This window comes from Panthera onca, chromosome Y (assembly GCF_046562875.1).
Source record: "Panthera onca isolate mPanOnc1 chromosome Y, mPanOnc1 haplotype 2, whole genome shotgun sequence".
Classification (NCBI taxonomy): domain Eukaryota; kingdom Metazoa; phylum Chordata; class Mammalia; order Carnivora; family Felidae; genus Panthera; species Panthera onca.
In genome coordinates this window covers 26717775-26731361 of record NC_138358.1, presented here as the reverse complement: position 1 = coordinate 26731361, position 13587 = coordinate 26717775, and the positions used below count along the sequence as shown (strand labels likewise).

The 13587-nt window shown below is 47.7% G+C and overlaps 1 protein-coding gene across 6 annotated transcripts in view; it reads right to left on the bottom strand.

The window, feature by feature from the left end:
* LOC145714954 (neuroligin-4, X-linked) overlaps positions 1-12843 on the bottom strand; it is a 315009-nt gene extending 302166 nt beyond the window's left edge. The window contains exon 1 of one of the 6 annotated variants that reach the window (XM_081794513.1): positions 12350-12843. The gene's annotated coding sequence lies outside the window, so the exon portion shown is untranslated. Of the gene's footprint in view, positions 1-9452; positions 9593-10169; positions 10632-11392; positions 11613-12349 lie in introns of those variants that run through there. The other 5 variants (XM_081794512.1, XM_081794515.1, XM_081794517.1 and 2 more) reach the window with 5 other exon arrangements.
* Between the last annotated feature and the right edge of the window lie 744 nt (positions 12844-13587).

The following is a 13587-nucleotide window of genomic DNA, read 5'->3' as shown; positions in this document are numbered from 1 at the left end:
ACACCAGGTCAGCAGGTGCACCAACGCGACCACGTAAGAGACTGCAGGTAACTGACCCCGCAGGAAGGGAAACCAGGGATGAGGCTGGGGGGCGGGGGTCTACTGTACTCCCCAACTCTGCCCATTTAACTATGATTTTCGCTTGCGTGTATCGTAAATTTTCTCTCTGGGTCTGCTTCACGGTCCTGCCTCGGCTCCTGGGGTACATTTCTGCTGTTCATCCTGAACTCTCTGTGCTAATAAGACAAAGATGAATCCAAAGTAACATTTTGGCCTTATGGGGCTACGTTTTTTTGCATTTGTATTTTTTTTTAGTTTTCCAAATGTCGACTGTTCAGTGATTCTGACTCTCTCATGACATCAATTCCAAATAATTCTCTGTACTGCAATCTAAGCTATCCCGGCTCTTCCCACACCAGGAGCTCGGCACGTGCGGGGTTGACAACACGCATATGCACACTGATGCTTCTGCAGCACAGAGATCCAGCCTGATGGCTTACGACTGGGACACAGGTGTCTCCCAGAAATGCCCTAGGCCAGGCAGCCTTCTTTTCGCCAAAGCTCCGGGTCACCTCCCCATCCTGTATGGAACAAATTCACCTGTTTGTATAACTCCAGGACTTTGTCCTGTTAAAATAGCTGAAGTGTGGCAGTACACCGTCCTTGTCTGGAAATTATAAACGGAACCAAATTGCTAATATTTAAGCTCTATGGCCCTGGTGATTTTGCTATTAACTACGTGAGAAAGACTTATGAGCACTCCATTAAGCTACTATTTTCCTGAACACTGAACACAGGATGTGAGAGATTAAACACACATGCGCGCGCGCACACACACACACACACACACACACACACTAGAAGGGAGATTTGGATATAAAACTTCTGTGTCCTTCATCATAAGACTGTGGCTCATGTTTTACTATTTCCACCCACCCCACACACACTTTTTTTTTTACTTCTAACGAGGTACAAAATGGCCTTGTCATATGGATAATAAACAAAAAACAAACAACATAGTCTTCTTTATCTTCCTACTTGTTAGCCTTCAACAGATACTGAATAAATAAATACAACGGAGGGGAAAAAGAATACCAAGTTCATTTCTCCAGATGACCCTGGCAATTTAAACAGTCTCCAGGAACTTTAGATTGCCTTTGTTTTTCTTTGTGCTCTGCCAATAAAATATAATGCAAGGATACTCGATAGAGTTCTGTGATTGCAGTTATGTAATTTGGGTGGAACTCATTACAAAGAATCTCAAATCATCTGGCACGTCCCTGAATCCACTAGCGTGAGGGTTCTCAAGTCCTCAGATGTGCTGGTCTCCAGGGTCAAAGTCAGGTGTGGGCTACGACACGTGAGGTTCTCCGAAATTAGTTGATCTGGGATCCTCCTTAACCGAGGATCCCTGACTGGGAGCTCTTCCCACACCCATTGCTATGATGTTTGCATGTGTTTTGAAAACAATCACCACAAAAAAAAATCTTTCTCTGGGACTATGTAATCTACAAGCAAGGCCAGCTTGCCCATGACTGATGTTGTCTGTTTTCAAGGCTGGTTCATGAAGTTCAAAGATCTAACATGGTAGAAAAAAATAGATTATATGAAGGGTGGTAGAATATGACACAATTATCTGTGATTCTTTTAAATCTATGAGACTCAAGTACATGAGGATTCAAGGTATTTTTCTTGCCTTCGGAATGCAAAATACCTAACTATCGCCAATTGACTTTTATAAGGACCATAAGGAACTGGCTGGGATCAACAAGGGCAGTTCAATGACCATGCATCAACACAACCATCTGAGACGACAGAAAATATCTCAGAAGCACTCAATTCTTGGTTGAGTCAACGTAATCTGTTGTATGTATGTATTACTCATAGAATGTAGTAAAATATAAATCAGTGTTTTATAAACACAGGTTTGACAGCTTTTAAAACTATAACCAGCCAAGGGGAGCCAGGGTGGCTCAGTCGGTTGAGCATCTGACTCTTGATTTCAGCTCAAGTCATGATCCCAGGGTCATAGGTTTGAGCCCTGTGTTGGGATTCTCTGTCTGTCTCTTTGTTTGCCCTTGTCCCCCGCTCGTGCTATCTCTTTCTCTTAAAAAAAAATATATATATTATATATATATTTGTCTAAATATATATTTAATATATATCTCTGAATATATATTATAAATATACATTTCTAATATATATAACATAGATTATATGTTGCTCAGGATGATATAGATTTCTAATATATGTTACATTTCTCCCTAAAATACATATATTATATATATTTCTCTCTAAAATATACATTATACATTTCCCTCTAAAAATATATATTCTATATATTTCTTTCTAAAATATATATAATTTCTAAATATATATTATATACATATTTCTCTCCAACATATTATATATTGCTCAAGATGAAAAGCCACACACATATAGCATGTGAAGAATTCTATCAAATTGTCATAGAATTCTTTGCCACTAACATTTGCTACTCTTTTCTGATGATTGGATGCATTCTTCGTATCTGGTTACCTTTATTATTCCCTCAGCCCTTTAAAGACAAGTGAGTTCTCCTCACTCACCCAAACAGAAGAAAGCCAGGGAGGAAGGGACCCATAATAACACCAGAAAATGGGAGAGGTGATATACATCCATGAACCAAAGCCCTTCATAACTTTACTGTGAGCACCCACACACGGGTTTTTGAGCGTACGTATATTCCCAAATTCATCTCTTCGCTACCGGCACTGACTTACGCCCACGCCTGTAACTGGCACATAGGACGTGCTCAACGAAATAGGTCAACCAAAACAAGACCAAACGTCTGCGGCAGGGAGAAGCCAGTTTCCAGAAAACCACGAAAATCCCTTAGTCACTCCATTTCTTTCCTGCCAGCGTAAAGACTTCCCCCATTCCCGAGCCTCCCGTATTGATTTTTCATCGTGAGCAAGGCCAGGCAAGAGACCAGGTCAAGAGAACCTATCCCACAGTGGGGACAGGGATACGCAGAGGCTGTCCTTGCCCATGACGGTCACCAACGTGCCCTGGCGCTCTTTCCTGCTGACCTCCACACAACCTCGGAGAGAGTCTCGGTTTTTTTGACGGTATTTTTTGTTCTCATTTTGAGTACAGTCGACACCTAACGTTACATTACTTTCAGGTGCTCTCAGTCTCTCCTGGTGGGAGCAGACATTGCCTGTATCCAGGCAGGAAAGATACACGGATTGCCACATGTTCCCACTGACATAAGAGGTCCCAAATGGTTCAGAAAAGCACACTAAGTACCAATTAATTACATTCCTGTGAGCACTGCAATATGCTAGCCAGCACATCAACAGTAATTCATCGTGAAGCTATAGTTTCTGTGGACCGTTAAATGCAGATACCATGGGCCAGCCTGGAAAGCTACTTACCATTTACGACTCATTGTTCTGCAAAACGCATGACTGCGTATTTGCCTAGATCGATACACGTAGTATATGTTTACATGAAATGTTCATAGATTAACTTATCACGTAGGCTATGTGTTTATATAAAATCATAAAACACATAATTGTATATATCTATAGATCTGAAAAAGTTAAGTATATAAAAGCTTTTCAATGAATTACAACAAATTTAGAGGATTTCGTCAATTACATAAATCGTATATAAATATAATTATATAAATGGATAGCGTCTAAGTACAATTAGATGACTGTATATACATTTATAAATCTATATTGAAATGGAAACACAAGAATGCCAACTTCATTTCTCTAGAGTACAATCATAACTAGTACATATACAATCATATACTAGTAATTATATATATTTAAATGAAGTTTGGCTAGTTAAACACTGGACAGTTTCTACATACAATTTGCCAATACAACTATTTTATGCACCTGGGTGGTGCAGTCAGTTAAGCGTCTGACTCTTGATTTCAGCTCAGGTTGTGATCTCACGGTTCATGGGTTTGAGTCCCGCGTTGGTCTCTATGCTGACAGGGCGGAATCTGGTTGGGATTCTCTGTCTCTCCTTCTCTCTGCCCCTCCCCTGCTTGCTCAATCTCTCTCTCTCTCTCTCTCTCTCTCTCTCTCTCTCTCTCTCTCTCTCAAAATAAATGAATAAACTTAAAAAAAAAAAAACCAAACTATTCTACGTAAGAAAGAGATCGTAGTTATGTTGTGTCCGTAAGTGTCCTGATGTGTCGGGGACTTCAGTGTGTTTGCTGTCTCGTAAAGTAGCGTAATCCTATTTTACAAGAACCCGTGCAGGGTGGTGTAGTGAGAAGCCAGGACAAACCCTGGGTCCCGCACTCATTCACCCCTGCTGCGGATGTCGGTGGGGATTTGTCGGGGCTTCCCCGTAGGTGCACTGTGAGTGAACACGCCATGTGGCAGGAGAGTGCCAAGGAGGGAGCCGAGACCAGAAAGAGACTAAGATCAGTTTCACAACCGTTGTGGCTTCGAGCTTCTCCGTGTTTACTAAGGGAAACGCTGGGTCTCTCTACTATGCTGATACAACGCGCGTTCAACTGAGCCACAAGGTTTCAATGGCAACAGTCTCTGAGCAGAGCCCTTATGGCAGCAAAGAAAGGTGTGCGAGATCCTAGGGGGCAGATAATAGGGGTATGGGTTTAGCCTTTTCAAGTGAGTGTCCGGGCTGGTCCTTGAAACAACTGTCAACTTCTCCAGCCCAGTGTGCAACAACCTACGACACCAGTGTCCCTGAGGGGTGCCATTTTGTCACACCTATATCATATAGATTTTTTCACCATTGACACGGGTCATTGATACAGTGTTACAAAATATTACTCAAGGGGCGCCTGGGTGGCTCAGTCGGTTAAGCATCCAACTTTGGCTCAGGTCACAATCTCACAGTTGGTGGGTTCGAGCCCCACGTCGGGCTCTGTGCTGACAGTTCGGAACCTGGAGCCTGCTTCGGATTCTGTGTCTCCCTCTCTCTCTGCCCCTCCCCCACTCATGCTCTGTCTCTCTCTCTCTCAAAAATAATAAACATTAAAAATTTTTTAAAGAGAATATTATTTTAGTTATAAGACAAAACTTGAAGAAATCCAGCTGATTACGGACGAGTGCCTTCATTTTCAAATGACCAGGACTTACAAGCGCTACTTTGCACATAATTCACATGATGACTATTTTAATATGACTCACCCTCGGTGAGTGATGCAGAGAAGGCACGGAAAATGGGACAAGATCACATATTGCCTCCTGGTATGTTGTTTCGTGTGCTGATCTAATGTGTCGCACTGGCTGAGAAAAACACTGTGTGCAAGAAATAGGTCCTGGTTAGGACCGTGCATCGGAGCATGTCTGTATACAGAAACACACACGCTGCGGTCCTTACCTTTAGACCACGAAGGCAGGTCTCACTGACTTAGAAACGCAGTGAACAATGAGACATGGGTTTAAAAAATGTGCATGTTTCTACGTTTTGCCACCTAGTGCATTCACAGCTCTACTTGGGTAGGAAACATTTGAAAACAATAAAGGCACATGATGTCACATTGTGGTGTCTACAACCCACAGCACTCTTTCTGAGAGCACAGATCAATGCTGCAGACCATCCCATCCATGTAATGGGATATGTGTCCCTGCCCCAACTGTGAACCAAACACGGGTGACGTTGAAATATGAAACAACGAAAACGACACGGAGAGCAAATCCCATCAGGGCTATGAGAACAGAGCAAGAGACCTCTTCCACACTTTGCAAAACTAACCATCCACGTACAGGGCCGCATCCTATCACTGCCATTCGGTTTCATTAACCTTGGTTCTCTTTTATTTTTATTTTGTTTCAGAGAGCAGAGGGAGACAGAATCCCAAGCAGGCTCCACACTCAGCACAGAGCCCGATGTGGGGCTCGATCTCACAACCCTGGGACCATGACCTGAGTGGAAATCAAGAGCTGGACGGTCAACCGACTGAGCCACCCAGGCTCCCCACCTTGCTTCTTTTTTAAAGGATTCAAAACTTTACCAAGAAATGCAACTTCAAACTAAGCAAGTCTTTTCTTTTTATTGTAGAAAGCAAGCAGGGAAAGTTCAATACTCTTAGAAAGTGCACTTTTGGGGGCACCTGGGTGGCTCAGTCTGTTGAGCATCTGCCTTTGGCTCAGGTCATGATCTCACAGTTTGTGAGCTCGAGCCTCCCATCAGGCTCACTGCTGTCACAGCTGAGCCCGCTTGGAATCTTCGGTCTCCCTCTCTCTCTCTCTCTCTCTGCCCCTCCCACCAACGCGTGTTCTCTGTCTCCTCCATTCCTCCCACGCGGAAAAAGCACAACTAGCCAGAAACAAAATCGTAAATTGCGCCAAGAGGAGGAGATGCCCACAGGTATCTAAAACAGTCAAATTCGGAAGACGCAAAGAGTGTGATGGCTTGCCAGGGGCTGCGTAAAGGGGGAAATGGGCGTTAGGAACCAGCGGGTATATTGTTTCAGGTGAGCAAGACGAGAAAGTTCTAGAGAGGCGCTAGGACAACCTTTTACCCAGAGTCAGCAATACTGCGAGGTACACTTAGGAGTTTCCTAACAGGACAGACCACAATAAAATATGATGGAAAATACACCTGCAACATAACTTCAAGACCCAGGGTCTCATCATCCCTCAGGGATTAGACTCTGGAAACCAGAGTGCTCACCAATATTAACACGCACAACCAAGAAAGGTCCAGTTGTGATCCCAACACTGCACTCTGTGACTGTGGCAAACCACTCTTTACATAACATGCATTTTAAAGAAAGCCACCCAAACAAAACCCTGGATTATTTCCAAACAGCTGTGAAAGCACATGGCCTTTCATTGACACTACTCTGAATAAAGATTTGTCTCCTGGAGATTTATTCCAGTGAGGCTTTAGTGGCTTTATGCTTCCTTGTTTCCTCCCCCAATTATACACAGATTACTCTTCTCCCCTGTGGAATCAGTTCAGTACCTCATCTTACTATGGACTTTATGTTTGCTGGGGCCTGGCTTTGTTTTGCTTTAGGTACCGCTTCTGGGAGGAAGGAGGTTGGTTTAAGAACAAAAAAGAGCAGCATTCTGGAAACTGGGCAATTTGCACAGGCAGGTAGAGCTCACTGAGGTCCATGCACACCTGGGACAGGTGCACTCAACACTCGGTGTCTCAAGTGTGCTGAGAGGCCCAACTGGACTGGCTATTCTGGGCGAACAACCTTCCATTCACGTGACTTATGAGCTTTGACTCAGTCCTTTTTTGGCTTGTTTGTGGAGCAGCACCACTGCAGGCAGAAAAGCTTCTCCTACATGTTTGTCTAAAGGCCGTAAAGGGCAAAATGGCAAGCTCGTAGGCAGTCCCTCTTGTTTTTCCCGATGCTCCTCTGTGCTATTCTGTCCTGCCCAAGAAAAATGACGAAGGGTTTCCCATCCTGCCATCCGCGAAGCAAAGAACAGTGGAGGCTTTGAGCGGCCAAATGTAGGTTGTTTGGAGAAAAATGACAAAACTGGAAAATATTCATTGAGTGAGTGGCCCATGAATGGTCACTGCACACAACAGATGACCTAATTGCCTCGAAGTGCATGGCCTTCAACTTGGGAGATTTGCAGTTTCTCTCCTTGACTGGGCAAAAGCTGGACATTCGATTTGAAACTGGGAGCTGACATGTTTAAGAAGTCAGTTGTTACTACATACGAGGCACGGTCTGTCTTAACGTAATTATTATTGTTTAACATGATTAAGTAGAACACGAAGTCTCTTCTCACAGGAGAAAAAGAAACCAACAACAAAAAACAAACAGGCAACTGATTTAAACTAACCCCCGAACATAGTTTTCTCATTTGGGAATGTAATACACATTCATAAGGCAGAAAACATCATAGAAAGAACACAGACTGGTTTATATACCACAAAAAAATCTGTTCTTTACACGTGAAATCAGCATCGTAAAATCAGCTTTCACCATGTTGGGAATTTCAGCATGTTTTAACCAGATAAGTCTATCTGCAGAGTGAGGGTTTAGGGTCTTAAAATATTTTCATGATGAAACTTCATTTGAATAAAATAAATCCCATCAACAAGTTGCATCATTGACAATACTCGACCGTGAACTCGATGTTTAAAATATGTTGTACCAATTAAAATGACAGCACCTTAAATAGCGGCCAGACCCCATGCACCTGAATGTTTACTTTTCAGAGAACCATCTCTAGCCTTTTTTTTCCTTTTTCTTTTTCTTTTTCCTTTTTTTTTTTTTTTTTTTTGTGGTCTGGGCATAAGGGCCCTATATTATATTCTAAAGAGTTCTGAAACAGTGGCTTGCACATTCTGAAACCAATGTAACAGGCTTAGTCAGTAAGCACGCTATCTTTGTGCAGAGACCAGAAGCTTTCCACAAATTACTACAAAGGAAACCGAATGAAAAGGCTAAGTTCAGAAATAAAGAAAAAACCCCCGTGCACTGACCAGTCTACATTCCGTACCAAAAACAAAACAAAGCAAAGCAAAACAAAAGGAACTTTAGACAATCCTCAACTTCAAGCAGTTGCAAATCTATGCAAATCTACTAACAGCTGTATACCTGCATTATTCACCTGACGTAGCCATCAGTCACTTACCAAGTATCTTTTCTATTCTTAGATTTCGGTTAAAAATTAGCCGGACCACTGGATTTAAGGCCAAATGTACATTCAACGTTATTTCTTTAAGAAAAAGAAAAGAAAAAACACAAAGGAAAGCAACAATTCCTTTACCCCCCAAAAATATGTCAACAGAGCCTAGAAATAGCATCAAAGCACAGCCATTAACGTTAAATTCCTGCTCCAAATCATCCTGATTTTCCAAAGAAAACCGTCATCTCATTTGAATTCTGTGATTTAAAACTGATGAAGTAATCTTTCCCCTGCTACAATTGGCCCTGATTATTTTCTTACATGTCAAAGATGATTCTCTTTCAAACTGCCACAGACACACAGATACGGCATACACACGAGCCACAGATATACTGCATTTCCTTGGGGAATACCATACTGAAGGTCCAATCTGAAAAATATATAGTTGCAGAGCCCTCGATGAAATTGTTACGTTCTCGATAGGGGGACAGATGCCAAAAGAAAACGAAAAAAAAAATTTTTTTTTCTGGAAATAAGGGACGCATGGAACCATGTGCCAATTCCGCGACCCTCCTACGCCCCATCTACCTAGGGAAGTCTATGCTGAGGTTTTCACAATCGCTGTTCACCTCTGTGCACAGACGAAAGGCACGCAGTCTCTCTCCAGGCTCCCCACCGCCCCCGGGAAAGTGCAGATTTCTGTGCAGTGTGCTCGTTTCTCTGGGCTCAGCCACCCTCTAGGAAACCGGTAAGCCTCTCCCTTCCAACCGGGCAGCTCTGTCAGCGGCTGATGTTGCTTTGTTCTGACGGAAAGTCAGACCTTTCTGTATAGCCTGGTCCTTTAATGTCTGGCTGAGGAATACTACCTACCCACAAAGGTCTTCAGCGGGCACTCGGATGCTGTCTGCAGGACGCCCACACCAGCTGCAAATTCTGCACCACCCTAAGTAGGTTTCCCTAAACTTTTTCTTTGCTTTTTTCTGCTTTTTGGTTGCCTTTTTTTTCCCCCTTCCCGGCGTCCCCTCAAATTCTGGTAAAGTGCTGACTCTGGGCAGGGACCTCGCTCGCCCCACCTCTCCCCAGGAAACTGTTAATGCTACGCGCCCTTGATGTCAACGCCTGGCCAGCGCTGGATCCTTTCAAAAAGCATAAGATATGAGCACAGAAAACCGTCGTCCCCCCCCCCCCCCCCACCCTCAACTGACCAAATAAGAAGCGGAAAAAAAAAAAAAAAAATCAAATCCAATGAAAAGAAGAATCCATACCACCACCTTGTGGATTGCGCTGGCAAGAACAGCACCTGCTGGGTTCAACAGCCCCCCACCCGGCAGCCCTCACCCCAAATTTCTTAAGTTGGGTGCAAATGAGACATGGGGATCCGCGGTGCTCGCTCGGGCCCAAACTCGCCGGCGCAGGGGGGTTAATCCAGTCCGCGCGCTCACCCGGCGCAGGCCGGAGCTGCAACCTGGACGCACGCGGCCCCCGCCACCCCCGGGTCCCCGGCGCTTGCCTGCTGCGCCCCCTCCCCTCGCCAGCCCCTCAACAGCAGCCCAGTGCCTCGGAAAATAAGTAGAAAGAGGCCCGCACCTGCCGGTCGGTTCAGAAGAAGCAGTCAGCCAAAATTTAAAAAAATAAATAAATTGAAAAAAGCAAGGCGCTGGGGAAGGGGCGGGAGGGCTGCGGAGGACGTCCTCGCCCCGCGCCCTCCGGGCGGGACGCGCGCTCCCAGGTGGGCCCCGCGGGCCTGGGGGGAGGGGTGCGGGGCTCGGCGCGCCCCCGCCCCGGGCAGAAAGGGCGCCGCGTCTGGCGGCGAGCAGGCGGCGGAATGGTGCGCCCGGGCCCAGGGCTGCGCGCCGCACGGGGCCCCGCTCCCCGCGCGCACAGACACCCGCGCCCTGGACTCCCGGCTTGCGCGCCACCCCCCGCCGCCGCCGCCGCCACCACCACCGGGGGCCGCGGGAGCCGCGGCAGGGAGGGGGGAGGGGACGGCCCGGGGGTCGGGAGCGGGGGCGGGGACCTCGGGCCCTCCGCGCGCAGCCACCACCGCCCCCCACTCCCGAGCCCCCGCAGGGTCTGCGGCCGAGCGACACCTCCCCCCGCTCCCCACCCCCCGCCCGCACTTCCGCAGGTCGGGCCACGCGGGTGCAGGCGCAGGCTGGGGGCGCCGCGGAGGCCTTGGGGAGGGGGCGGGACTCAAGTTCAGCGGCTGGCTCCGGGGGGCCACCCCCCTGTGGTGCTCCCTCCCCCCCCCCCGCCCCCCCCCGCCTCCGCCTCCAGCAGCGGGTGGCCGGATCTCCACGACCTGCTTGGCCCACTGGGGCGGGACGGGGGGTGGGGGTGGCCAGGCCGAGCCGCGCGGGGTTGGGGGTGAGCGGGGGGCACCAATGGGCCGCGAAAGCGGGGGCCGGGAGGGAATTCGCAGCGCGGGACGGCCGAGAGCGTTGAGATGGGGGTTCCTCGCCAGGTTGCCCGAGGCTATCGGGGTGCTGCACAGATCCCCATCGACTCCCCAGACCCCTGCCCCCACCCCAGACCGGGGCACCGGTCGGCCGTGCGTCCCGCGGGCTCTGCTCCCGGGAACCGACTGGGGTCTGCGTCCCCTGAGACCCGGACTGGGGCGCCCGGCGCCCGTCCCCGCAGCCACCAACTTTTGTGGTCCTGCAGACCAGCGGGCAGCGCGGGGCTGGTGCCCGGGCGTCCGCTCAGTGGCCCCCGGAAAGGTCCAGGCCAGACCCAGAGGCTCCCGAAGCAGCAACCCCCCCCCCCCCCCCCCGCTTTCCGCCGCTCGCCTCCCCCCTGCCCACACGCACGGGAGAAGGGGGGCACGGAGCCCGCTCCCCAGCTTTGCAGAAACAGCTCGAAGCTACCGTCATTGGAGTGTCCAGCCGGGGTCTCCGGCGCGCCCGGGTCGCTCCCCAGCAAAGCCCAGCCAGGTCCTAATCAATCACGTGCGTTATTTCGTGCATCACAACAGCCGTCATGTTCTACGAGGCCAGCAGAGAGGAAGGAGGGAAAAAAAAAAAAAAAAACCAAAAGCAACAACAACAAAAAACCCCGCTTAATGCAACCCCAGCCAAGCCTGTTTTCCTTTTTTCTCTCTGGTTAACCCAAAAAAAGCACCCCAGGAGGGTGGTAGCTGACAGTTTCCTTAAAGAAGGAGGAAAAAAAAAAAAAAAAAAAAAAAGCTCGCGGTTGCTCAGTCTCCAGAAGTATTCCTGTCTTCATCTCCGGTCCCGGTTTGCAGGGAGCTGACGCTTTGCTCCTGCTCAGCCTCTACTGCAGATATATTTTTTTCCCCTCCTGTCCTCGCCACACTCTTGTGTTTATTTGTATGTAAGACAACGCTACTTTGTAAACACATCACACACGGCCCCAGCGCCGTTCAAATAGCTGATTGCAGCAAAATTCGTTCAAACCACGGTGGTCCCAATTTTTTTTTTTTTTAAGTCAACAGGGAAAAAAAAAAAGCAAATGTTTCTGTGGAAATGTGCATGAAGCTTGCACAGGACACGCCGCACATACATGTCCCCAGTCCCACCCACACCTATAAGGAAATGGAGCGGCAGATGGCAGAAAGTCCTGTCCGAATTCTCAAAATAAAATGCAATAATAATAATAAAAAAAAATGTCAGAGGGGAACGCAGCTCGAGTGTTTTCCAGGAGGCTTAGCATCCTCTTTTGCTGGGGAAGCACACACAGGTCCAAATGTTTCAAAGGCTTTACAAATAAACAAATAACCCAGAGACACATCTGAAAACGGCACCTACCTTTAGCCGTGGAAAAATCTGCATCGGCTCTGAGTGTTCTTTTTCACACATCCAGATTTTTCTAGGGAATCCTGACGGCGGGTAGGATTCAGGAGGCTGTGTGCGAGTCCAGGAGCCTGGGCTTTGTCCAAATCCCAACTAGATGTGCTCATCCAAAGGAATGCGGGGACCACCGAGGCCGGCCGCTTGGAGGAAATTCGTTGTTTGTGCCCTAAAATAGTCAGGAAGAGAAAGCAAGACAGTGGGAGCAGGAAGGGCACGGCGAGGTCTGAATAAGAGCTCTGTGCTGAGAGACACAGACGGGTCTGCAAGGAAAAGGGAGATTGAAGCGAGAGCTCCCGATGTCTCCCCGATCCCCCTCTGCTATTGGACCAAACTGAATGAAATTTACAAAGCCAGCAGCCAATAGATCTCCGCACTCGGTCCCATCACTACAGAAACCACATCCACAGCTACAAGGAAATGCAAAGAGCAGCTAATCTCGGCGCAAAGCAACTGTAACAGACATTCCCGGGGCCAGGGTGGCGAAACAGGTGAGCGCGCCACACTGGGCCACCATGCCAGGAGCGCGAGCGCGCAGCAAAGCTTGCTCTCTGCCTGCTCTGCTCCCCCACCCCACCTCCCCCTTTTGTAGCATCGTCCGCACCACACACGCTACAGTATTTGCAAACATCTTTAACTCTTTGAGGCTTTGCTCTGCAAAGAGTGCCACCCATGTGCAGCTATTCCCTCGTGGTCAGGCTGACAAATGTGTTACTGTATGTTATGTTACTGTGGTTATATTGGCAGGGAACGGTATCTTTGGGGGGGGGGCAGTAAAATTACAATGAAGGTCTGTAAAGGACAGAGTCTCCTTATGCCCAGGTGATGGGTCCAGACGTTTTGTGTGTTTCTTCCCTGACACAGTAATGGTTTCGATGAATACCAGATAACGGAGATGTTGCCAGGATTTGGCTAGCGGTTTTTAAATACTCGTCTTCACTTTCAGGGCCCGGGAGTTTTATCTTTCCCAGCCAGCTTCAAGTTTGGTGATACGACCTGTTATTTATCATTGGCTTTCCATGGGCAACGTATGAAGTCCCTAAGTGATAAACCCCGGGGACAATGTATACTGTTGTGGCAATATGAGAGATTCTCAAACTACACTGCTTGAATGCAGGTTGCATATGACCTTAGGTGTCCATTTAAATGTTCGGTCTCTGTCTCTGCATCTATAAATGGGGAAGAGAAAAGTAACC